The sequence below is a fragment of the Muntiacus reevesi genome, chromosome 4 (assembly GCF_963930625.1).
Source record: "Muntiacus reevesi chromosome 4, mMunRee1.1, whole genome shotgun sequence".
Lineage (NCBI taxonomy): Eukaryota > Metazoa > Chordata > Mammalia > Artiodactyla > Cervidae > Muntiacus > Muntiacus reevesi.
Window position 1 is genome coordinate 165,176,126 of NC_089252.1, and position 25,868 is coordinate 165,201,993.

Here is a 25,868-nt window from a genome sequence, read left to right on the forward strand (position 1 = left end):
GATTTGCATGAAGTGGTGTTTGGAGGGGACCCAGGGGGACTCCCCGGCTAGTTCCTCTTTGGCTCAGTGGCTTCGCCCTGTCCCTTCCCAGAAGCCCAGGAGTTCCTCCTTTTATGTGCATGCCCCTACAGACTGCCTGTTCCTCTCCTCTGGGTTCGGCTGAGAGGACTTTGGGCCAACAGGAGATGATTTAACCCTTACTCGCTCCCGTCTTACCAGCAGTAAGATAGACTTGTCTTTTTGTGCAGTATTATTAACTTTTTCTTTTTGGCTGAGCTGGGCGTTCGCTGGGGCTTTCCTCTAGTTGCGCCAAATTAGGGCTCCCCTCTCGTGGCAGCGCAGGCTTCTCACCGCAGCGGCCCTCCTGTTGCAGAGCTCGGGCTCCACGGCCCGGGGCCTCGGTCGCTGCGGCCGGTGGGCTTGGAAGCTGTGCTCCGCGGCTCCAGAGCGCAGGCTCAGTGGTTGGCACACAGGCTTAGCTGCTCCGAGGCCTGCGGAATCTTCCCAGATCAAGGATCAAGCTCGCGTCTCCTGCACTGGCCGGCGGATTCTTGATCACCGAGCCACCAGGGAAGCCCGGGACTTGTGTTCTAACCATCTTTTTAAAAAACATTTGTATTTATTAATTTGGCTATCCCAGGTCTTCGTTGCCGCACGCAAGCTCTTCGTTGCAGCACGCCAGCTCTTTGTTGCAGCATGCGGGATCTTAGTCCCCTGAACAGGGAACCTTATCTGGACTCCCTGCGTTGGAAACGCAAAGTCTTAGCCACTGGACCACCAGGGGAGTCCCCTAATCTTCTTTTAAATAACTGACATGTGCTCACTTTAGGTTCGGCAACATCAGTTATTTAGTCTATACTAAATTATAGACCTTGTGAAAAGCCTTCTAATATGTATTACATACTTCCCGCCCCCTTAAGTAACAAAATATGTTGTCTTTTCTAGTAGGACTTTTTGCTAAAGGCTGACTCTTGATTCTGAAAGCAGTCAAGGGCCTGGACTGTAATCATGATTCCTGAGAGGATGGGTGATGCCCCTACTGGGGCTGTGGTCTGAGGATGCTGTCTTTCCTCCAGCCCCTTCCTCTGGGCCACTTGCCTCTTCTCAACATTGCCGCTTCGTCTCTCTGCTTGAGATCAGTCTCCACCCCTCGCCTTCCCTGTCTCCATCGGGTTGTGGGGAAGACAGCCTCCTTCAGGCAATCAAGGAATTCCAGATTACAGGAACCCCAGGAATTACAGAGCAGGAGAGCCTGAGGGAGTCTCCAGTCACCCTAGTTAAGCATCTTCACCCAGCCTTCCCACTGAGGATTCTGGAGACCAAAGGAGAGTGACCTGCCGAGACAGCAGTTTTGGGCGTTTGAAGAGTGATGTTTTTTGAAGATCTGTTTATGTTTAAGGCTTCTGTGAATTTCTTTTCTGCCCTGTAAGATTTCTCAGTTTCAATGGAAAATGTTTCCAGGTGAATGGAAGTGAATATAAGATGCCATGTTTACCTCATGGCTTCTATTCCCTGGTGGTCCGAGGAGGAGATAGACTTCAGCTCACGTGGATCAATGGACTGAGGGAGTGAAAGGGGCCCGGCTAGGAGCATTGCAGCTCAGGAAGGCGTTGACCCTGCTGGACCTGCAGGGTCCAGGGAAGAAATGCTACAGCAGAGCTGGGAGGGGGGCCCCTGATGAAGGCCCTGGGCAGGGGCTGCAGGAAGGAGTGGGAGGAAGCGCCTGACTTTCTCCTTCTTCCCATCCCCCTTCTCCTGCCAGGGCCTCCCATTGGATGAGCCCAGCTGGAAGCCACGTGGCAAGGAGCCCAGGGGACTCGGGTCACAGAGGCTGGTCAGCCAGGGCGCAGACACGGGCGGGAAGCACAGCTCCAGGGTGGGGGCGAGTGGAAAATCACCAGAGCGTCTCCTGCTCTTCTTTGCCTTCCCCAGGGCTGGAGTGTCTTAAAAATAGGAATTCCTGTCTCTGGGGCCTTTTAAGATGCACATGGAGGAGCTGGCGCTGAGCCCTCATTCTGTTCTGGGTCTTGAGCTTGTTGGAGAGAGACGCGCAGATTAGGGAACGATTTCTTTCTGTTCCAAGTAAAACTGGATCGATGATTCAGCTTTTGCACTCGTATTCACCTTTTTGTAGTCTGGATTTAGTTCCGTGTTTTTAGAAATGAATTTGCCTTCCTGGCCCTTCCAGTGACGCAGGTGGTGGTGACTGACTGCTCTGTTCCCACCCGCTCTTCCCAGGGAAGCATCTTTCATCAGCGGACCCCAGACTCGGAAGCTTCCGTGCCCAGAATATCTTTATGTTGGATTATGCTTTTCAGAGAAGCAGGGCCTCCCCAACACCCTGTTCTCACTGTTGAATGTGTTCCCTTTGAAGCTCTGAAGGCCTTGATGGAGCCCCGCCCTGTGCTATCCACCCCACCCCACCCCACCTCCCGACCAGCCAGAGCTTCAGCCCTGCTTCCCAGAACCTCAGTCCTCTGTCCAGGACCAGCCAGTCCCACCTCTTCACCTGGACTTTTGCCCCCCAGTTTTAAGTGCCAGTTTTTAGACCCAGATCTTGATTTCCTCATCTCTGAAAATGGTGCTGTTGGACTAAGTATTAATTTCTAATAATTCTGGCATTCTCAAGATTGCACAGTGAGGAGGGACACTTTTGGAAAGCGAAGCCCTAAAAGTTGTTTTGGTTGTTTCATCTTTCTTTGGAGTCCGTTTTTGAAATTTTCAAATAACTGTTTCTAAGTGTCCATCAAAGTATGGTGTTTTACAGGTTATTCCCAATAATTTGAAAAGTGTCACAGGTACTTTGATCCTTATTAAAGCTATAAAGCACTGACCCCCAAACACACAAATTATCTTATGAGAAAATAGCATCTCTAAAACCTAGTCAGCTTAATTATGTTTGGAGTATTCTGGCCCCAGTATCCAGATATGAATTTGGATAGAACTTGGAGTTCTATGACTGATGACTGGTTGGGTTTGCTGTTCACTTATTGGCCACAGGTCATGTAGAAGCCTAAGAGCAATATGAGTTGGTATTTATGTATTTTCAGCTCTCGTATAAACAATAGATATTTGATATCATCTTATGTATGATCATTGCCTAGTTTATTCACTAATAACACAGGTGTTTGAGTTCACAGGTATATTCAGTTATTTCCCAGAAACAGCAACCAAGTGAATTTTTATCAGACCTGCGTGAATGTAGGTCCATTACGGCTTACGGGCAAGGAGTCATGAATCCAAGAGCTCAACTTAAACAAATGATCAGGCCAACAGAGAATTCTGACAACAGAGCCCTGATTAGTTGCTGAGTTTTCTTCTCTACTGCCAGATATTGGGCAGTTTGCTGTAAGTCTTGGCAGTTTTGAGATTGAAGCGAATCTTTGTCTTAGGTTCACTACCCCACAGTTATTTACATTCGGGAAAAGAGAAGCTTTGCGCTGGCTTGATTTGGAAACTGCTGGTGGTCCTGTATGCATGCTCAGTTGCCCAGTCGTGTCCGATGGATGGTGGCCCGCCAGGCTCCTCTGTCTGTGGAATGTTCTAGGCAAGAATATTGGAGTGGGTTGCCATTTCTTCCTCCAGGGGATCTTCCTGACTCAGGGATCAAACCTGGGTCTCCTGTGTCTCCTGCGCTGGCAGGTGGAATCTGCACCATGAAGCCACCAGTACTGGTGGTCAGCAACCGTTCTTCAAGCTGCTTTGTGAGCTGTGCATCACCCGACTTACTGTCAGGCCCAAAGTGTGCTTGAGGGTTGTATTCAGGAGCAGCTGATGTTGTGTGGCTTTACTGGTTTCTGAGTCAGTGTCCACCCTCTGTGTGGGATGGTCCACAGTGATGCCGGGTGATAACCGCCTGGAACAGCCTTGCCCTTCGCTCCACATCCAGGGTAACCCGACACCAGAGGCTCGTGGGATGACTACTTGATGCACGCCAGGTGATTTATTTTTCCCAGTTGAAAGCAGCCAACTCCACACTTAGGGGATCATAAGGGACTAGGAAAGAAGCAGCTGGTGGGCGGATTTTTCACTTCCAGTAAAATTGAACTTGGAGGAATGCAAATGTCATGCAAAGCAATATGCAAACTATCACCTATTGTGTTTGAGTCACCCGCTCCTTAGGGCTGCAAGTGATTCTTCAGTTTAGATGTTTGACTCTGTTTTGTAAGATAATTTTTTTTTATTTCTAGAGCACTAAGGCTCCAAGGAGACAAAATCGTTACCACTTACTTCAGTGTCTAAAGGTTTGGCAGCTAAGACTAGGTGAACTCACTCAGAGTACAGAAGACGGTTTAACATTTGTGAAATTCCTGATTCCACTCTGGCCAGATTTAAGTAACAGCAGCATTAAGATAGTTAATAACTGCTAGACACATGTTTTTTGTGGGGTTTCTTTTCTTTATTTGGGCTTTGCTGAATCTTTGTTGTTCAGCACGGGCTTTCTCTGGCTGCAGCGAGCGGGGGCTGCTCTTCATTGCAGTGTGCGGTCTTCCCATCGCTGTAGCTTCTCATGTTGCAGCGCATGGGCCCTAGAGCACTCAAGTGTCAGGAGTTGTGGCTTACTGGCTTCATGCCTCAGCAGCAGGTGGGATCATCCAAGACCAGGATTGAACCTGCGTCTCCTGCATTGACAGGTGAATTCTTATCCACTGCACCACCAGGCAAGTCCCTAGGCATAAGTTAAATACTCTAAGAGCGAATCATATTTAGTTCTGTCAGTGAAAAGTAGGCATTGTGAATATCAGATAAATATACTGAAGCACATTGAGGTGAAGGGAATCCACCCAAGGTCCCACAGCTGCTAAGGAGCCGACGACCATCACACCCATCACTTGAAATCAGAACAACGAGTTTTCAGTGTTCTGTACCCAGGAATGTCCAATCCATGCTAAGACTCACATGGTGTTCTTGTTTTTCATATTTTAACATCTCTAAAATCAGTTGTTCCTAACACATTTTTTTCTTTTCTATTGCATGTAAACTCATGACATACCTTATGATCAGTGGCATCTTTAATTTCACCTAAAATGGTTTATACCATATAGTTGAGTGGATGTTTGCGTTTAGGAGCTATTTTAAATGCATGGACATAATGAAGCATGTAAGCTTTGGGTGGTCCAATTTATTCATTTATGATCTGGGGAATGCCCCTTCCTCAGACGGAGGACTGTCATTCCCTTCCAAAGGGCCCAGGGTCCTCCAAGAGTATGTCCAATTGTGTGTTTGCATTTTGATGGTAATCAGAGTAACATCAGCATTTTCCAGATCTTCTGGATGCTTGCCTTGTAAATGGTAACTGCCGTGAATTTGGACCTCCATTTTATCATGCTTATAATTCCTCTGTCAGTCAAGGGGATGGCAGAGTTTTTCAAGATGAGCGACAGGCTCCGAGGAATGCCGGCTCATTTTTTTGGAAGATTCTCCTAGGAAAGGGCTGCAGAGGCTGAACGTGTCCACGGAGGAGCTCGGTATAACAAGCAGTCACGGATTATCCTTGAAACAAAGCCTGTTGTCCCGCCAGGATGGTTTTCTTTCATTTCTCTCTCCCTCATTTTTAATTTTCCAGGATTACCCTTCTGTAAATTAAAGCTTCCCACATGCATTCAGAGGTGAATTCCTCTGGCAAATAGGAATTTTCTTGAGGATGGGAACTAGATATTAAACAAGACTTACATTTCTAGATTCAAAACCAATTACACATCTCAGACTTCTCCCCTTTACTGGTGATAAGATAATGAAACTATGTAACTGCTTCCAACCCAGGGGGATGCAAAGAACTGTTCATTCCTTTTTATGTTTGTGGGTATCAGTGGCCAGTTGCAGAACCCTCCCAAATTGCTTATTGCTAACAAATGGTTCATCCATCCACACCTGCCAGAGAGCTGATTCTTTGATAGTAGCCTTCCTCTGAGTTCAAAATAAATTTGATCTTCTTCCATCAACCTGCATGAAGCTCACCACAGCTCTCACTTTCTTTGACAAATGTCTGAAAAGTAGAATAGAGAGAAAACATAGTTTACCCCATTCTCTACTTTGAAAGTTGAGTTGTTGAGATCTTTTTCTGCATGCCTCTCCCTATCTTCTTAGTATACATTTGCATCATCCCTTAGCTATACCTACAAGCTAGAAAGAGAATATTACTATTAGATGGTCACAAATACACGCAAAGAGGTGGCGACCACGCGATGGCTGAAAACAGTCTTTACTTTTCCTGTCAAGCCACTCGCTGTCCACGCAGAGGGCACCGATGATGCCCCTCTCTCTCTGGATTTCCCCCTTGTTTCCTCCCCTTGGATTCTTTTCTGACCCTCTCCTTGGTACCTTTTGCCCCAAATCAGTGGTTCTCAGAGCGTGGTCCCCAAACCAGGAGCAGTAGCCACTGTCAGCTTATGAGAAAAGCCGATTCTAGGGCTCTTCCCCTGACCTAGTGAATCAGAAGCCCGGGGGATGGGGCTCTGCCCTCTGTTGGAACATCCTTCCAGGCAGTTCTGCTCTATCCAAGGACCACTGCTTTTAAGTCAGCCGCTGGGCCTTCGGATGCCCAGGGAGGAGCCAGCATGTTCTCAGGGATAAAAACAATAGCTTTCCCGGCCTGAGGCTGAAGCATCAGACTCTGAGTGCCGTTCCACATCCAGCAGCCTCGCTGTGGCCACAGACCACGGGAGAGGAGCATCTCTGGCGATGTTTCCCCTGATGCCCTCTGCCGTGGCTCCCTGAGGTGTGGGGGCCCTTGCATCTCTGTCAGCTGCCTGTGGATTCCTTCTTGCCAGCCTGCCATCCTGAAACATAGGTCCATATCTTCAAAAAGTGGGAGGTAGGTGAGGATTTCTTCCATGATCTAGCTCCTCATCTCAGCGCCAGTCCCACCCTGCATACACCAAAGTAGGACTCCCATATCTGAAATGGATCAGACGCGGCTCCTCTGTGGACTTCTGGTCTCTTGTTGTTGGGCCCCTGGGAAGGTGTAGTTCTAGCTGTGGTTCCCCATCCCAACCAAGGATGCTGTTAATAGCTTCCCTGTGCTCCTGGCCAACCGAGGGGCTGGGCTTCGGAGTCTCATGGAGGATTTGCCCTTAGAGATGTTGGCATGAGATGATTGTGATCAAGATAGTGGCCTTGTCTATCTCTGGCTGCTGAGATAGGAAGCAGGGGGCAGTGACAGGAAGGAACTTTCCAGTGGAGAACCCTGAGCCTTGATCTTTGGCCACTCTAGCCTACACCAAAGTTTTCAATACCTAATCATCTACTTTGCTGATGCTGTGAAACCAAGTAAGATAAACTTGTTCATTTGTTGTCCAACTCTTTGCAACCCCTTGGACTGCAGCACACCAGGCTCCAGTCTGTCTCCCAGAGTTTGCTCAAAATCATGTCCATTGAGTCAGTGATGCTATTAACCATCTCCTCCTCTGTCGCCCCCTTCTCCTTTTTCCTTCCGTCTTTCCCACCATCTTTTCCAGTGAGTCAGCTCTTTGCATCAGGTGGCTAAAGTATTGGAGCTTCAGCTTTAGCATCAGTCCTTTCAATGAATATTCAGGGTAGATTTCCTTTAGGATTGACTGGTTTGATCTCCTTGCTGTCCAAGGGACTCTCAAGAGTCTTCTCCAGCACCACAGTTTGAAAGCATCAATTCTTTGGCGCTCAGCCTTCTTTGTGGTCCAATTCTCATATCCGTACATGACTACAGAAAACCATCGCTTTGATTATACAGACCTTTGTGAGCAAAATGATGTCTCTTCTTTTTAATACACTGTCTAGGTTGAATTGGCAAGATTCAAAAAGACCTTTAGTGCCTGGGCAGGTGGGCTAAACCTAACCTAAGCTTAAGGTGAAGCTTAAGCTTACCACGGTCCAGGTAAAGTGTGACATGTATGGGGGGGGAGGGAACTAGCAGAATCAGGAAGGAAGCTTTTCAATGGTTTTAGTTTATCATGGTTTAAAAAAAAAAAAACATACACTCATACCTGTGGCTGATTCATGTTGATGTATGGTAGAGACCAACACAATATTATAATTATCCTCCAAGAATAAAAAGAAAAAATGGCAGTCTAGTGGTTAATACTGTGTGCTTCCAATGCAGAGGGTGTAAGTTTGTTCCCTGGTCAGAGAACTGTGATCCCATATGCTACTAGGACTGCAAAAATAAATATTTAAGTGGACGGCAAATTCAGACTGGTCAGTAGTGTGATATAGACACCAGAACCTAATGTAATCCTAGACCACAGCATTCAAAATGTAAGGCAAACAATAGCTAATGTTTGGGGTTGGCTTACTTTGTCCTATGCACTGTTTCTAGTTTTAGGGCTTTATGTGAATAACTCAGCTCATCCTCACACCAACTCTTTTGGAAAACTGCTATTATCTGTCTCCTTTTACACATGAAGTTCCTCTCTATGTGACACAGTTCAACTGGGTATGAGTGAACAGGAGCCCTCCAAAGAGAAACCCAAGTGGTGAAGGTGTTTAGAACCAGGTTTGAAGGATGAGAAAAACAAAGAAATTAACACAGTGTTGTAAATCAACTATAGTTCAGTAAAATTAAAACAAAAAACTCAAATGATCTAGAGTTTTCTTAGTCACATGAAAAGATAACTTGTGTTGCTATGAAAGAGATCTTTGGATATTTGTCAAATATGGGAGAGTAGTGAGACTCGCTCTTCATGAGTCTGGGACAGAGGTGACCAGGAGGACAGGCTGGTGGGTGAGGATGGAGACTCAGGCTGCCTAGGTTGAACCTTGGCTCTGCTACTTTTGCTTATATCTGACCTTGGTCCAAGCTCGTGTTTTCCGTGTCTCAGCTTGAAAAGTGAAAGTGACGTTGCTCAGTCATGTCTGACTCTGCAATCCCATGGGCTGTAGCCTGCCACACTCCACCGTCCATGGAATTTTCCAGGCAAGAGTACTGGAGTGGGTTGCCACTTCCTTCTCCAGAGAATCTTCCTGACCCAGGGATCGAACTCAGGTCTCCCGCATTGTAGGCAGACACTTTACCATCTGAGCCACCAGGGAAGTCTTGAAAAGTGTTTAAAAAAAAAAGTAAAAGCATTAGTTGCTCAGTCACGTCTGACTCTTTGCGACCCCATGGGCTATAATATAGCCCACCAGGCTCCTCTGTCCATGGGATTCTCCGGGCAAGAATACTGGAATGGATAGCCTTTCCCTTCTCCAGGGGATCTTCCTGACCCAGGGATCGAACCTGGGTCTCCTTCATTGCAGTCTGAGCCAGAAGATGATGAGAGTAGCCACTTCCCAGGTGAGGAAATGAGCAAATGAGTGTGGAAGCTTTTAGCACAGGATGAGGGCCATGGGAACTGCTCATTAATAGTGAACTGCTATTTAAAAAATATATATATATTTGTTTTTATTTACTCATTTGGCTATGTTGGGTCTTAGTTTTGATGTGTGGCCTTCTCTCTAGTTGTAGCACATGGGCTTAATTGCCCCATTGCGTATGGGATTTTAGTTCCCTGACCAGAGGTCAAACCCACATCCCCTGCATTGCAAGGCAGATTCTTAATCACTGGACCGCCAATGAAGTCCTGTGAACTGCTATTGTCATCATGCTCAATATGAGCTGACAATATGCTCAGTATGAGCTCAGTGAGTGAGAATTGTCCAGAGATACAATGAGCTGCCACAGAAAACAGGAGGTTCTCTCTTTAGGAACTTATTTGAGCATCATGGCATAACTACCTAGCAAGAATGTTGGACCAAGTGATTTGATTTTTCACTGTCTCCATTAAGCACCAGGTTTAAAACTCTGTAACTATTTTCATTTTTCCTTCCTTTTATAGGAGTTTAATCTCATCCTTTGTGTAAGGAAAGGTACAAATATTTCCTGCTATACCATGGTCTATTGGGTAGGCTGACTACAGAAATAGTCAGGCCCCTGGAGAAGCAGTGACTTGGTCTCTTTCAGATATTCAAGGACCTGGGATTAAGGAGACTCTGTCATTTCCACACTTGGTTTCCAAGATCCCCTAGGTCACCTCTCCAGCAAGGGACCACTCAAGGAACCTGATTATGGCCCAACCCTCAAAGGGGGACACGTCTCATCTGCATGCTTTCCGTTGGCTAGAATTCAAGTCCATGGCCATTCTGAGAAGCAAGACTGCTGGAGGATGCAGTCCTCTATATCTTCAGGCCCAAGGGAATTTGTTTTGATAAACATTTGGCTGTTTCAGCCACCATTGGATGTTGAGAAGGGAATTGATGTTAGGTTCAATAAGTGATGCTGTCTTTATGCATGGTTGTTACATTTTTTTTTCCCCTGGACCCTTTGGAGCTGCAACTCGGATGTTATTATCTTTAAAGCCCACAAATCAGTGATCTCTTTTGTTACTTTAATTTTTGTCACTGAGAATTTTAGAAGAGATTCAGTAAGTTCAGCCTAAATTGTCACTGAAAAAAAAGCTGTCTTCCTGTGATCCACTTTGATCCTAGAGAAGAAAACACATGAATAACGAAAAACCCTACAAGTAAACAGCGTGCCAAATATTTGTCTTTAGAAAGTTCATCACAGAAAGCAATACTCATTTTATGCTAGAGAAGAAAGATTATATTAACCAGGTAGGATATCAACTGTGCTGGTATCTCAACACCTTCTGTTCCTTTGAGATTATTTTTTAAATTGTCACAGTCATATTGTCGAGGTTTCTAAGTGACATACCAGTTCAGTTTGCTGGTTTAGCTTCCCACTCTCAAACTGCGGTTCCGTGTGTGTTTTATTTGAACACATTTCCTCTCCTTCATGTCATCCTTAATGGAGTCGAAATAATAGCTACAGATGGATCATTTATAAATATGTCTCAATCTATCTTAAGTTTACTTATGTTAAGCTTGTACAACTCATTGTGTATGTATTACACAGTCAGAGCCCCAAAGTAATGATAAGGTATACATTAAATAAAATGTCATGGAGGAGCAGGATTCAACATGTATTTGGCTGCCTGCCTGTGCCAGGCATGTGTTGGAGAAACACAGTGAATGAAAAAGCCCCCGTCTTCAGAGCACGTAACACCAGCTGTGCGGTGTGGGAGGGCAGGGGTCAAGTTTCCATTTGCAGCCTCGGCGTTAGGATAAGCCCTCAGCTTTCATGAGGGGGGGCCGCCTTGGGCTCAGAGGGCACACCTGGGATTATGTTCTTTGACTTGGGGAATGACCGTGACTTGATGGTGCACTGCATCAACAAGGATGCTTCCCAGGTCAGAATCCGCCACGAGAGAGTTCTGCAGGTGGACCACTCGCTTCGTTATTCCAAGGGGTAACTTGTGTTTGTGAACAGAGCTTGAAACGTTGGTTGGCAGTGGGGTCGTTTGTAGAATGGCTGTTGTTTTGGTGGGCCCACCCTCATTTTTGTGAATTGTGAGCCTCATTGAAATGTCGTTAGTAGGAAATGGTTTATGAAGGTCTTTCATGTACCTTTCATGTGTCAAGACAGGGTATTGATGTTCACTGAGCCGTCTCTCCTGGGGTGCAGTGTATGGTTATCTGGTGGTTAGTTGGCTCTGGAGAGTCCAGTGGACAAGGTGGTCACTTAACCTTCAACTTTGCCCTCATTTATGGGCAAGTTGACAGACTCCTCAGGAGCAAAGGTGGTTTAGCTTTTAGTGACAAGAAGAAAAGAAAGGAGATGTCAGCTCCTGGAAATGAGTCTGTCTCATGGTGGCCCTGAACAGTGAAATGAGATGAGCCTGGGATACTGGGGTTTACAAGAGCCAGACCTCACCCCTAGAGATGACATCTCAGCCTTCCTGCTGTGTAAGGGACTGGTTCCCGCTCGTCAGGACCCCAGGCAACTCAGAGGTAGTGTGTGTAAGGCACGTGCACTGGGTATGGCAGGTGGTCATTCCTTCATTCCACACATGCATTGAGTCCGGCCTCATGCTGGTGTCTGCATTGTCGTGGGCATAAACAAAACCCCTGCCCTCGTGGAGCTTACAGACTGTTTGGCAACATAGATAATAAGCAAGGCAGATAAGTGAAATGTTGAATACACTAGAGCATTTTTCTCTCTGCTAGAGAGAAAAATAGGATGAGGGAAGGACTCAGTAGCTACAGCTTGGGTTGCAGTTTCAGATGGAGAACCAACGAAAGCATTACTAAGGAGAGGTCTCTGGGGTAAAGGTCTGCAGGAGGCATGAACCAAGCGGATACCCGGGGAGTGCATGCTGGCAGACGTAATAGCAAAGGCCTTGAGCCGGGATCGTGCCTTTAATAGATGAGGACTGGAGAGAAATGGTCCAAAGAGACGGGCAGGGATGAGGTAGGGAGGTGCTGGCAGGGCTCAGGCACACACGGTAGCAGCTGGTGCTGCTGTTTTGAGGTCACAGCCATGAGGAGGTCTTTGCACAAGCTCCTCCCTCTTGTTTGACTCTGCAAATAACTGAGCCATCTCCCAGCTTTGGCTTTGTTTGAATGTTTCATGTATGTATGTATGTATGTATTCAGCTGCGCTAGGTCTTAGCTGTGGCGCTCGGGATCTTTAATCTTCATTGCAGCGTGCAGGATCTTAGGTTGCAGCATGTGAACTCTTAATTGCCATCTGTGGGATCCACTTCCCTGACCAGGGATTGAACCTGGGTCCCCTGCTTTGGGAACATGGAGTCTTAGCCACTAGACCACCAGAGAAGTCCCCTGGCTCTAGTTTTAGAAGCTTCGTTCCGTTTTGTGTACAAAAACCTAAATAATTCTGTATGTTCATAAACGTTGGATCTACGCCAGGCCTTAAGACCAACTTCTAGAGTGGCTTGGGGTTTTAGTCACTAAGTCATGTCCGACTCTTGCGACCCTGTAGACTGTAGTTAGTTCATCAGGCTCCTCTGTCCATGGCATTTCCCAAGCAAGAATACCGGAGTGGGTTGCCATTTTCTTCACCAGGCGATCTTCCTGACCCACGGTTTGAACCCACGTCTCCTGCATTGTAGGAGGATTCTTTACCGTCCGAACGAAATGCCCTTCTAAAGTAGTTTACACTCCTTTTACAAAAAAAAGCAATGGAACCGTTGTGTGTTTGTTTTTTAGTAGAATCTTATGCATGTTTCCAATATACAAAAACGGTTAAAGGAGGGAGCCATTCCAGCTGACGTTTGGAACCAGATTAAGGGCTCCCATCAGCTCCCCTTTCCCACGGTGGTGCTGGGGGCTGCTCTGTGGGATTCGAAAGTCACTCAAACCTGATCTGCAGGTTAATGACTGGACCAGAGGGGTTAAACTTGCTTGCACATCAGAATCACCTGGGAAAAATTTCCCCCCTTTTTATTTGCTTTTCTTTCAACATTTTACTATGACTATGAAAATTTTGAAACATACAGAAAAATTGAGAGACTCGCCGTGCACTCCTGTATACCTGCTACTTAAATTCTGCAGTTGCCGTGATAGCCTTTTCATCACATGTCTGTACATCTACCTGTCTCTCTGTCAATCCAGGGTAGACATCTGTGTGCCCTCCTGGGAGATTTTCTTTTTTCTTTTATTAATAAATAAAAATTGTCAGTTCTCTATTTCCAGGCTTACTGATTCAGAATCGTTGAAGGTGGGGCCAGGAGTCTTTGTTTTACATCCAGTTGGTTCTGCTGTAACCACTCTGGGAACCACTGTTATTGTTCAGCTGCTAAGCTGTGTCCAACTCTTTGTGACCCCATGGACTGCAGCACGCCAGGCCTCCCTGTCTGTCACCATCATCTGGAGTTTGCCCAAGTCCCTGTCCATTGAGTTGGTGATGCCATTCAACCATCACATCCTCGCCACCGTCTTCTTCTTTTGCCTTCAGTCTTTCCCAGTATCAGGGTCTTTTCTAATGAGTTGGCTCTTCACATCAGGTGGCCAAAGGATTGGCGCTTCAGCTTCAGCATCAGTCCTTCCAGGGAATATTCAGGATTGATGCCCTTTAGCATTGACTGGTTTGATCTCCTTGCTGTCCTAGGGACTCTCAAGAGTCTTCTACGCACCACAGTTCGAAAGCATCAGTTCTTCAGTGCTCAGCCTTCTTTGTGGTCCAGCTCTCATGCTGGGAACCACTGGTCTACCCTAAATATTTTTTTTTTTTTGCTGAGAAGCAAAATGAGGTCCAGAGACACTGCCTTTTTCAAGTTCCCATGGGTAATCAGTTGAGGGATAGAATTAGAACTCAGGTTTTGTAGGGCCCCACTGTATTTTTGGTGTCTACTCAGTAACATGCTGCTGCTGCTAAGTCACTTCAGTCGTGTCCGACTCTGTGCGACCCCATAGATGGCAGCCCACCAGGCTCCTCCATCCCTGGGATTCTCCAGGCAAGAACACTGGAGTGGGCTGCCATGTCCTTCTCCAATGCATGAAAGTGAAAAATGAAAGTGAAGTCGCTCAGTCGTGTCTGATTCTTAGCGACCGCATGGACTGCAGCCTACCGGGTTCCTCTGTCCATGGGATTTTCCAGGCAAGAGTACTGGAGTGGGGTGCCATTGCCTTCTCTGACTCAGTAACATGAGCCCTTTCTAAAAGCAAATAATATCCCTGCCTTACTATTCCTATCCATGAGTGGTTTGCTGAGCCACTAGTTATTTTAGGGAGTTGTGAAGAATACTTTGTTTTCTTGTTGGTTGAAATTTTCAGGCATTATTAAGATAAAAGGACCTAAACGTCTCACGTTGCCCTGAGCTGCCTCAGTGTGGCTGGAGAATGGGTGCTACACTGGAGCCCAGAGACAGGAATAAAAGCTGTGGCCTGTCCCAAACTGTGAAATTGTCCAAAATCCACAGGACTCTCTGAGCTTCAGTTCCCTGCTTTGAAAACAAGCTTTTAAAAAGATCTTGTTAATTGATCTCAGAGATGTCTTCCAGCTCTGATATTTGTGACCATTAAATTAGCATCCAGCCAGAGACTGACCTGACCAGTCAGCCCCCTGCTCTCCTGAGGCCCTGATCCATCCTCCTCCACCTTGTCGGCTTAGATGCCAGAAGGCAGACGAGACACCTCAAGGCTTTCCAGTCGCCGCCTCTGCCAGCCCTGATGGGACCCCTGAGAATCATCCTGCAGGGGTTCCCCGAGATCCCAGGCTCCTGTCAGCTTCGAGACTGTCAGTGCTGGCCTCCACGTCCTTCAGACCTTCAGCAGCCCTGATTCCTGAGTCTAGCGCCATGTCTGCCACCCAGAGAGTAACCCTGAGCAGTTCTCAAAGCTTAGCTCGCCTCTTATTCTGAACTGGCAGCTCCGAGGCTCTGGCAGGCAGCCTGCGGGCCTGGGTGGTGGGCACCAGCTTTCCCTAGGCTCTGTGCTCTGCCCTCCAGACCAGGGCAGGCTGCCCTGTAGAGCTCTGTTTTAAATACTGCCCACCCCGAGGGCCACCCCCTCCTGTTGTTACCTCTGCCACTGTCCTTGCCGTTGTTACTCGTGTGGTTACCACCGCCCCCACTGTCAAGATGACGATCATCACTGCCACCGCCAGTATGCCTGTGTGTGCATGCTCAGCCCCGTGTCCAGCTCTCGGTGACCCCACGGATTGTAGCCCGCCTGGCTCCTCTGTCCAGGAGACTTTCTATGCAGGAATCTTCCTAACCCAGGGATTGAACCCGTGTCTCCTGCATCTCCTGTATTTGGCAGGCAGCTTCTTCGCCACTGAGCCACCCGGGAAACCCTCCACTAGTACTGAACCACTCCTGCTAGTAGTACTGCGACCTCTGACCTACTGCCATCACTATCACTGCCACTGCGCCTGCCTCTGCTAGTAGTACGGTAACACCTCTGCCGCTACCACTAGTACTGCTGCAACTACTAGTAGTCATGCTGTCATCGTTAACACCATCTCTAGTACTACCAGTACTGCACCTGCCTCTTCTACCAGTACTAAACACCACTACTACTAGTAGTGCTACCACCATGAACACTACCCTTACCACTGACTAGTACTGCAGCTACCACCACCGCTGGGAGTACTGCACCCCCCTGTCCTACCACCGCCTGCCTCTCCGCTGGCGGAGCCGGTCGGGCTGCCTGCCTCTCCGCTGGTGGAGCTGGTCAGGCTGCCTGCCTCTCCGCTGGTGGAGCTGGTCGGGCTGCCTGGAACGGGTTTCATGTTTCCACCCTCCTTGCTCTCCATCCATCCAGGCTCGCTTTGACTCATCCCTCTGGGCCCCCACCCCCAGAAGAAGCACTTTCCCAGAATCCCTCCTTGAAGGCTCACTGCATCACAGGCCTCATGGAACAGCCAGCGCCCCTTCCTCTTGAGGGAGCAGGAGGTTTACTTTTTGAGTCACAGCTCCGTGGGGTTTGGATTCAGGCTCTGGATCAGGCCAGCTTGAGGCCTCAGACAGTGGCGCACCTTCATCATTTGTGTGAATAAACGCAGATTTGTGTGGATTATGAAAACAGTGATAATGTGAAATGAAGCGTCAGGTATAAAGCGAAAATAAGGTTTTGAGAGAGGGACTAAGCAGACCTATACATCAAGGGCATGTGCAGGTCTGTGGGCAGAAGACAATTCGGGACACAGAATGGCCTGGTGATTGAGTGCACACACTTGGAACTCATGTGGGCCCGAGTTTGGTGTACAGCTCTGCAACTTACAGCCTGACTTTGGGCAAAGCATAGGATCCCTCTAAGATGAAATTTGCTCATCTATGTGAGTAAAATAATAATGCTTTCTTCGTGGAACCATTACATTAAATGTGTGCATGCATGCTAAATCGCTTCAGTAGTGTCCGATTCTTTGCAACCCCATGGACTGTAGCCCGCCAGGCTCCTCTGTCCATGGGATTCTCCAGGCAGGCATACTGGAGTGAGTTGCCATGCCCTCCTCCAGGGGATCTTCCTGACCCAGGGCTCGAACCCATGTCTCCTGTGGCTTCTGCTCTGTAGGCAGGTTCTCTGCCGTGAGCCACCAGGGAAGCCCCATATTAAATGAGAGAGTCCATGTAAGGCATTGATCTTTATGTGCCTGGTACACAGTAAGCACTCGACTCATTTAGTTATTGCCTGTATTAAGATAGAAGAGTCAGAAATGCTCGATATTGGTTAAAAGGGCAGGGTTTGGAGCCAGGCAGCCTGGGTTTGAATTCAGGCTTCCTCACTGACTGTGTGACCTTGAGCAAGTTACTGAACCCTACTGTGTGTGAGTTACCTCGTCTGTGAAATACCAGTTATAACAGTCTGTATCCCACAGAGTCCTGTGAGGATTAAATGAATTGATGTGATTCAAAAACTGTCTGCATGTCCACTGTTTTCCAGGCATTGTTGCAGGAACTAGATACTTAGTTAATGATGGAAACAAAGACTTCTGTCCTCATGGAGTTTGCATTTTGGTTGGGGATGGAGGGAGTCTGGGAATCAGTAAAGTAAAGCATAGTGTGGCAGTAAAAGCATTAAACTTCACATGCTGATTGAAGTGTTTAGACAAGCGCCTGTCTGCCATCTGGAAAGCATTTAATAAATGTTAGTTATTAATATTGGCTTTCAATACAGTCTTATTGCTGTTACTACCAATACTGCAAATAGTTTGCCACTTTAGTGAATCTTGAAGTGAAAGTGTTAGTTACCTAGTCATGTCCAGCTCTTTATGACCCCATGGACTATAGCCCACCAGTCTCCCCTGCCATGGGATTATCCAGGCAAGAATACTGGAGTGGGTTGCCATTCCCGTCTCCAGGGGATCTTCCCGACCCACGTCTTCCACATCTCAGGCAGATGCTTTACTGTCTGAGCCACCTGGATCAGTTTGTCATTTAAAAATGATGCAAGGTAAAAGACATTTTGCATTGCAGTATAGATGACAAGTATGAAAGGGCTCCGTTAACTTTTGACTTAAAAGTGTGCATTATAGACTTTCTGGAAGGCATTCCTGAGCTGTTTTAGGATTCCAGTGTGGAGTAAAACTCGTCTTAGCCAACACTGCTGCCAGGTATTAGCTGTGGACCCTAGAACTCCATTCTTACCAGGTTGGATCTGGAACAATTCAAGCCAGCACATTCTATAAGGCTGGGGGTGGGGAGGTGTCTATCAAGTTTACAATTATATTTTAGGTAGTTTAGGGGCACACTCAGAAGCCTGTAATATTTTTTTCCAGCTCTCAAGTTTTGTGATTTTTTTTTTCACCCTAGTGTTCTTGGCAAGCAGTGGTTGTCTCTAAGTAACACAGAAAAGTCCTTTTTCAGCAAAGCCCTTTAAAAAGCCTCTAGGCTCTTAGGCATTTGACAAACAAACACTTTTTTTTTTCTTGCAAAACTCAGCTGTGAAGTCAAGGCCATGCTTCCCAGGGAGCTCAGTGGCACAGAAGGCCTCCTTTGCCCTCAATTGAGCTGCCTGACCCTCTGTGTTGGGTCAAGCTTGGCGGCTAGTGCTCCGACCCTTAGCTTTTCTCTTCCAGGCAAGAAAGAAGCTTTTGAGGTTGCAGAGGGGAAACTCTTTCCCCACCATGGGCTGTCCAGCCTGCCTGTAAAACTTAGATTCATGCGATTAATTTTCACACTGATTCATCTCTCTACTGGCTCCCTACCCTGCACCCTGCCCCCTTTTTTGTTCTTTCTGTGTCAAAGTTTATGCCTTATTTTTTTTCCTCCCATCTCTGCCTCATTCTTTGTGAATCTGAGCTGGCAGGTCATAGCCTTAATTACCACCTGTATTTCAAGGACATATGGCCCCTCTTCCAAATGGGCTGCTCTGGTTCTCAGTATTAATAGGTTGTCTAAAAATGGCTAGACTGTTATGCAGTCTGCAAACTCTTTATTTAGAAAACATCTTACAACAAAATCCCAATGAATAAAACAGATAACATTTATGGTAGAGCAGGCTACATAGTTGGAGAAGGGAATGGCAGTCCACTCTGGTATTCTTGCCTGGAGAATTCCGTGGATGGAGGAGCCTGGCAGGCTACAGTCCATGGGGTCACAAAGAGCTGGACATGACTGGGCAACTAACACACATGGCTACGTGGTGGGTAAAAGCAAGACTCTGGAGACAGCCTAACTGGGTTCTAGTCCTAGGCCTGCCGCTTGCAGTAGTACTGTGTGACCTTGAATAAAGTTCCCAACCTCTGTGCCTTTGTTCCTTCACAGTGAAACGGGGATAATGAAAGACCTCATGTCTATTAAGGTTGGTAGAACGATAATAAGTGTACAAAATGCTAAGCACAGTTTCTAGCATCAGTACATGTTCAATAAATGCCTGCTTTTATTACTATAATGATAATTATTATTGCTAACATTATTATTATCCTCCATCAACAGTCCCTTCTGGTTTTCCATGGAGTTGTTGAGAGCACAGTTCTGTATGATGGTTTTTAACACTACACTTTTCAAGTGGTGCTTTTACCTGTACAAGGCATTGAATAAATGTCACATGAAATGGACCCAGCAAACCAACCTTCAAGCTGTGTCTAGAAGAGAGATTTAGTTATTTAGCTTAAGAGGAGTCTCTCAAGCAGGCTGAGTTTGTTCAGGCCTCAAGACTGGCTTTGTTGGTGAATGGGCAGCGGTACCCACTCGCCCTCTGCTTGAGGACTGAGTGCTGTCTCACGGGATGCTGCATATGTGTCCCTTCTCGCATATGTGTCACAGCCAGCAGGATTTGCCCCTTGAAAGGCTGCAGTGATATTCCACATGGGATCACCCGCACCCTTGCATTTACGCCTTCCCTGAGCTTGGGATCCGCAGACAAGCTCCTTCCCTGGAATAGTGCAGCGTCTGGAGGCCAGAGCCGTCGGGAGGCCCCACACCACCAAGAGCTCGACACTGCCTTTCTGCAGGCCGCTTGGCTTCCTGTAGCGGATACATAGCCATATTATGCTGAGGCGTCAATGACTCTCTCACTACATTGCCAGCAGGCGGCCTTCTGCTTGACCTGACATCTCTATAACAACTCTCAGGCTCACAGCCCTGGGCAGCTCCAGCAGGGCCTGGGAAAGAAATAGCCTCATGGGTTCCCAAGCGTAGCTGGGCCCAGTGTGTGTAGCGTGGCTACATGAACATGTACGAGGAGCTGTGCAAAATGAGTGTGTCCCAGGTGAGGCTTCAGAGAAATCAGGCAGCAGGCTTCCCAAGCCAGACAGCCCCCAGCTGGCTTTGCTTTCATCACTTGGTTGCTCATAGGCGTTTACACCTCACTGTGGGTAGGTCCAGGGATATACTGGTTTCTTCCACCAGCGTTCTTGGTCTCATCTCTTCCTGGAGCCGATGCTACACTTCCTCTCTACCCTTCCTGTCTTCACTGGTCCCCTTCCTTCTGGCTGCTTCCCCTCTGCCTGCAAATACACTCACGATTCCCTCATCTCACAGTGAACTTCCGCTCACTGCTCTGTCCCCCATAGCCAGCTGCCTTCACGTGCAAGATCCTCCCAGACGATGGGCATCTCCTGGCTCTCTTTGCTCACGACAGCCTTGACTGTCGTCACCGCCTTTCCGGAATACAGTTTCCCTCCTTGCTTCACTCACCTTGCTGTGTGGAGAGCTGGCTAACAGCTCCCCAGACCCTGTCCCACCTGCTCCAGGCACAGGGAACTGACTGCCCTCCCCAGCCTTCTGTGCGGCCAGCTGTGGCTCACGTGTTTGAGTTTCAGCCCGAGGGGTGTGAACACAGGTGCTGTGTGCCACTTCCCAGGCAGGACATAAAAACCACTTACACACGGCGATGGCCGGATTTTGTCCCCCCACAAGGCATGTGCAAACCCCTACCCTCCTGTCTGTGAATGTGACCTCATTTGGAAGTGGGGTCTTTGCAGATGTAATGATGCAAGTTAAGATGAAGTTGTAGTGGACTAGGGTGTCCCCTAAATCCCCCAAGCACTGATGTCCTTGTAAGAAATCCGTGTAGGGACTTCCTGGTGGGTCCAGTGGTTTAGACTCTGCGCTTCCGGTGCAAGGGGCTGAGGTTTGATCCCTGGTCGGGGAACTAAGATCCCACAGGTCGTGCGATGTGGCCAAAAAAAATTTAAAATAAAAAAAAATTAAATAAAACAGTATCACATAGATTTAAAAGAGAGAGAGAGAAGATGACCATGTGAAGACAGATAGGGGGGTGACAGGTGAGGATGGAGACCAAGACTGGGGTTAAACCGGCAAGCTAAGGAGCACCAAGGATCGCTAGGAAGAGACGAGGAAAGACTTGCCCCCAGAGCCGTCAGAGGAATCATGGCCCTGCTGACACCTTGGTTTCAGACTTTCAGCCACCAGAGCTGTAAGCAAGTAGATTTCGGTTATTTGAGGCCATCGAGTTTCAGGCAATTTATGCCGCTCCTAGGAAACTATTAAGCACAACCGTCCTCTCTTGCCTGTTCTTCCAGCTGCACGCTAACAAACGAGGGTGACCGTGGAAGTGAGCCGCAGCAGGCAGAACACCTGGCCGCCTGATCCCCTGTGACTTCCCGTCTCCCCCTCCCGCCCCCAAGCTGCTCAGTGGACCTGGTGTTTCATAGGTGGAATAACAGATAGTGAAGGACAGGGAAGCAGGCATGCCCAGTCCATGGGGTCACAAAGAGTCGGACACAGCTTAGCGAGTGAACAACACAGCGAGGTGAAATAAACATGCATCGTGCTAAGCCACGGAGACTTGGACAAGGGCTTACCTGTTACAGCAGCTAGTATTTCCTTAACTAAAACACCCGATTACAGAGACTGGTGGCAGCTGCCTGAAATACGCACTCAGCCTTTCCCTCCTCGAAAGTCTCTCTGCTGGCTCCCAGGACTGCGCCTTCTCATTTCCTCTCTCCCTCCTTCACTGCTGGCTCCTCTTCACTCCTGCCCCTAAAAAGCAGCCCACCCCCAGGCTTTCCTCTCCCGCTAGCTTCTCCATATCCCATCCCTGGGTCCACTCTTGTACCTCCGTGTCCCACTAAAACTCTAGTGTTGTCCAAACATATAAGCCCAAACCAGACTTCTCTCCCCAACCTCGGGCCCCGTGGCCACCTGCCTTTAGTCATCTCACTGTGTCTCCCCTCTACACAATGTCAGGGGCCTTCCAAGGAGGCAGTGGCAGGGTCGTCCTTCTACCTGTCCACAGACTTTTCAGTCTTCTTTCTCCCCACATCCCCAAGCCAAAACCATTTTTCCCAGCCTCTGGCTCAGCCCGGAGAGGGACCGTGAACTCACTGCTTCTCTGTACTTTGAAAGATTCGCGCCCAGAGAGGACTCACGGCCCTTACGCCCCTCTGTTGCTGCTGCTGCTGCTGCTGCTGAGTCGCTCAGTCGTGTCCACCTCTGGGTGGCCCCGTGGACTCTAGCCCTCCAGGCTCCTCTGTCCGTGGGATTCTCCAGGCAAGAACGCTGCAGTGGGTTGCCATGCCCTCCTCCAGAGGATCTTCACGACCCCGGGATCGAACCTGTGTCTCCTGCATCGCAGACAGATTCTTTACAGCTGAGCCACCAGAGAAGCATAACATCCCTCTGCACAGTTCCAAGTCTGTCCTTCAATTAAGGCTGACCCTCACACATGTGGCCACCCTAAGTGGTCTTCAGGACGGTTTTCTGATGCCACGGGCTTGGAGAAGCTGCTCAGCTCTGGGATCCATGTTGCTGCATTGATTGCAGGCGTCGTGCTGAGTGACTGGTCCAGGTCATCACACAGCGTGCCCTCTCTAAGAGCCACGGAGGCCTTTTGTCTGATATGCTCTTTAGGGGAAGGCCTGCGTTGAAGGGCTGGGGAGGGTTTTGGTGTTTGTTTTTTTTTTGGAACCCTGAGATGAGTAGATCCAATTGTGGTGGTGGTTTTGTTGGCTCCTCGTCAGGAAGCACTTGTGGCCGCTTTTCGGACAGTTAAGAGCCTCGCAGCACATGTTTTTGGTATTAACTTAATTCCTAGCTTCCTCTGATCTTCAGTTTTGTTTTCCACGTATATTTATTTTTTAAAATTTTATCTTGTGGGTCTTTGTGTAATCTCTGTGTAAATCCTTCCTGGAACAAGGTAAAGTCTGAATAAATAAGATGTCCTGTAACCCTTAAAAAGTGTCCAAAACTAAAGGAATTTCCTCTTCCCAGATGGTGCCCTTTTCCTGTGTCCCCAGTCTGATGGTGCCACCAGGCAGCCCTTTACGTAAACTAGAACCCTAGGAGAGCCTAGCGGTGCCAGCTCTTTCTCATCCCACCTCCCCTCCCACGTCTGTACCACTTCCTGTCTAGCTAACGAGCTCTCCATATGGCACGCTTGGGAGGAGGGCTCCTCATGGGGATTGCTGCCTCACCGATGCCCAGTCAGTCCGTCCCTGAGACCACGAAGACGCTGCTGGCCACCCCACGTCCCCGCTGAAATCCCATCTGTGACTTTTCATCCTCCCAGTCAAGGTCAGATTCTTCGGGCTTCTTTGTCAGCCTCCCTGCGCCTTCATCTCCCGTCACTCCTCCGCCTTGCACCCCACGCCCTGGGAAGATCAGAGCATACACTCAGACCTCCTTGAACCAAACCATTCTCTGCCCCTTGTTCTTACAGCTGCCTGTGGAGCAGTTCCTGGGGGGTGTTTTCTAGAATAGCAGGCCCCAACCTTTTTGGCACCAGGGACCGGTTTTGTGGAAGACCACTTTTCCACGGACTGGGGATGTGCGGGATGGTTTTGGGATGATTCAAGTGCATTACATTTATTGCGCACTTTGTCATTGCTCTTGTTCAGTTGCTCAGGCGTGTCTGACTCTTTGTGACCCCCTGGACTGCAGCACGCCAGGCCTCCCTGTCCTTCACCATCTCCCAGAGTTTGCTCAAACTCGTGTCCATTGGGTCGGTGATGCCATCCAACCGTCTCATCCTCTTCCGCCCCCTTCTCCTCCTGCCTGTAATTGTTTCATCAGCTCCACGTCGGATCATCAGGCATTAGATCCCAGAGATTGGAGACCCCTGTTCTAGAAGGCTCAGTTTAGACGTCCCCTCCTCCCTGATACCTTTCCCTTCTCCCCCGTGCCTTCTCAGGCAGCAGCCTATTCATGGTACCCTTGTGCGCTGGGGACCCTGAGGTCTCCTCTCCTCTGTGCTGTTATCCTCTTTCCACGCTGCGGCATGATTGCACCTCTCTCCGCCTCTCCCCTAATTGACCAGAGCTCATTTGTGTCAGGAGTAAAATCTTATCTTTGTATCCCCTCAAAGCTCTGCCAGAAGCAGGCTCAACTCTGCTTAGGCTGTTCCCCCAAATTGCTTATAAACAGTATTGCTGTTTGCAAAGCCCATGACACCATTGATACCATTGTGGGCTTTATCGTATTCTTTAAAGGAGCCTCGGCGAGCAGGCGCACTTAGTCCAGGAGTGATGCTAAATGGTGGGGACCGCGGCGTAAGGGAAGCAGCTAGCTGTGGGGCAGCATGCGCTCCCAGTCCCAGTGATCACAGCCTCCCCACACCATCCCCAAAGCCGCCCATCGCATCTGACCCGGTGGCTCCTGTGGTTCTGACCCCGGATGACGTTGGGAATACATCTCTTCTGTGTTGGTCCATTGCCCCATCTTCGGGCAGGACTGGCCCTTCTCTCGCTAAACTTTGCAGGAGGACTTTTTTTCCCCCTCTTTAGGCTCTGCCCTGCACTGTCCACTTCCCACACATAAGAAGGACCTTTGCAGAAGATAAATCCTCTGCTCTGAGTGCCACAGAGTTTATCATTGATCTTGTTTTAACTCTTTTGATGGCCCGCTGGGTCCTCCGATGGCCCAGCCCCGCTCTTCAGCCCTCCAGGCCTGTCTTGTCTTCCTCATTGAGCTTTGTCCAGCCCCACACACGTGCTAGGTGGCCCCGCTGTGGTTTCTGCACATGCACTTGCTTCTGCCCACACAGCTGTACCCATTCTGCACGTGGCTTCTCCTGCCAGCCATTCGGGCTTCATGGTCTCCTCCCAGCCTCCCTGTCTGAGGCCCTCACCTTCCCCTTCAGGTCATTGCCTCTCCCAGGGCTGTAAGCTCCAAGCAGCAGCCACTATTCCTTCAACTTCCCTGTCTGATCCCCAGGCCCCTCATAGGATAGGCAGTTGGGGACATTTGCCCAAAGAAAGAAAACAAGAGCAAAGAAGAAAGATCCTGGAAGTTTGTATGGTGTTACTGGAGTTCCCATTATGCTCAAGGTCACATGGTTTGGATTGGGTTCCATTTTTATTTATTTATTGGCCACACCATGCAGCATGTGGGATCTTAGTTCCCCAGCCCGGGGTCGAACCTACACCCCCTGCCGTGGAATCTCAGAGTCACAACCACAGGACTGCCCTGGACCCATGTTTTATGCTTGAAAATGTCCAGCCACTTTGGTGACTGAGCCCCCACACATATGTGTAGAGGGTCAGGGCTTAGTGCAACTCTGACCCAGTGGTTGAGATGGTTTTGCTACAGACCAGCAGTTCGGCTCTGTTTGCTGCCGGCAGCCCTGATCTCCTCTCTGAAATGAGGGCACACCTACATTTCCAGCGCGCGTGTCCCCCTGCCGGCGATGTAGGCCAGAGGCCGGGGGACTCGGCTGTCCCCAGGCGCCTCCTCTCAACACGCCGGCTCTGGAGTCCTGAGCTCTCCAGCTCACACTCTCTCTTTCCTTCTGGGTCACTCCCATTTGTTCTCATTTCACTATTTTTGTCCCTGGTAACTGTCTGGGGAGGAATTCACCAGAGTTTGACTCTTTTATTTTTTAATTTTTTTGTATTACCAGATTTTGGTAATACAAAATACAATGGTAATTTTGTATTAACAATTTTGGATTTTTTTTTTTTTTTTTTTGGTATTTGTGTTTTTCATAAGAGAGAAGCGAGAGGGTGTTCACCCCTGCTGTGGAGCAGGAAACCCAGGGCAGATGAGGAAGGTGGCAGGTGGAGCGAGGCGGGGCTCTCGGGTGGGGAAGACCCCTCGGCTTTGTTAGAGGACGTGTGCTCAGCCGTGTCTGACTTTTTGCAGCCCTGTGGACCGTAGCCCACCAGGTTCCTCCGTCCGTGGGATTTTCCAGATGAAAGTACTGCAGGGGGT

General features: G+C 48.5%; 1 protein-coding gene across 1 annotated transcript in view; it reads left to right on the forward strand.

The window, feature by feature from the left end:
- The window catches only part of PPM1H (protein phosphatase, Mg2+/Mn2+ dependent 1H), a 291,732-nt gene that overhangs the window by 145,220 nt on the left and 120,644 nt on the right, over positions 1-25,868 (forward strand). The window lies entirely within an intron of this gene.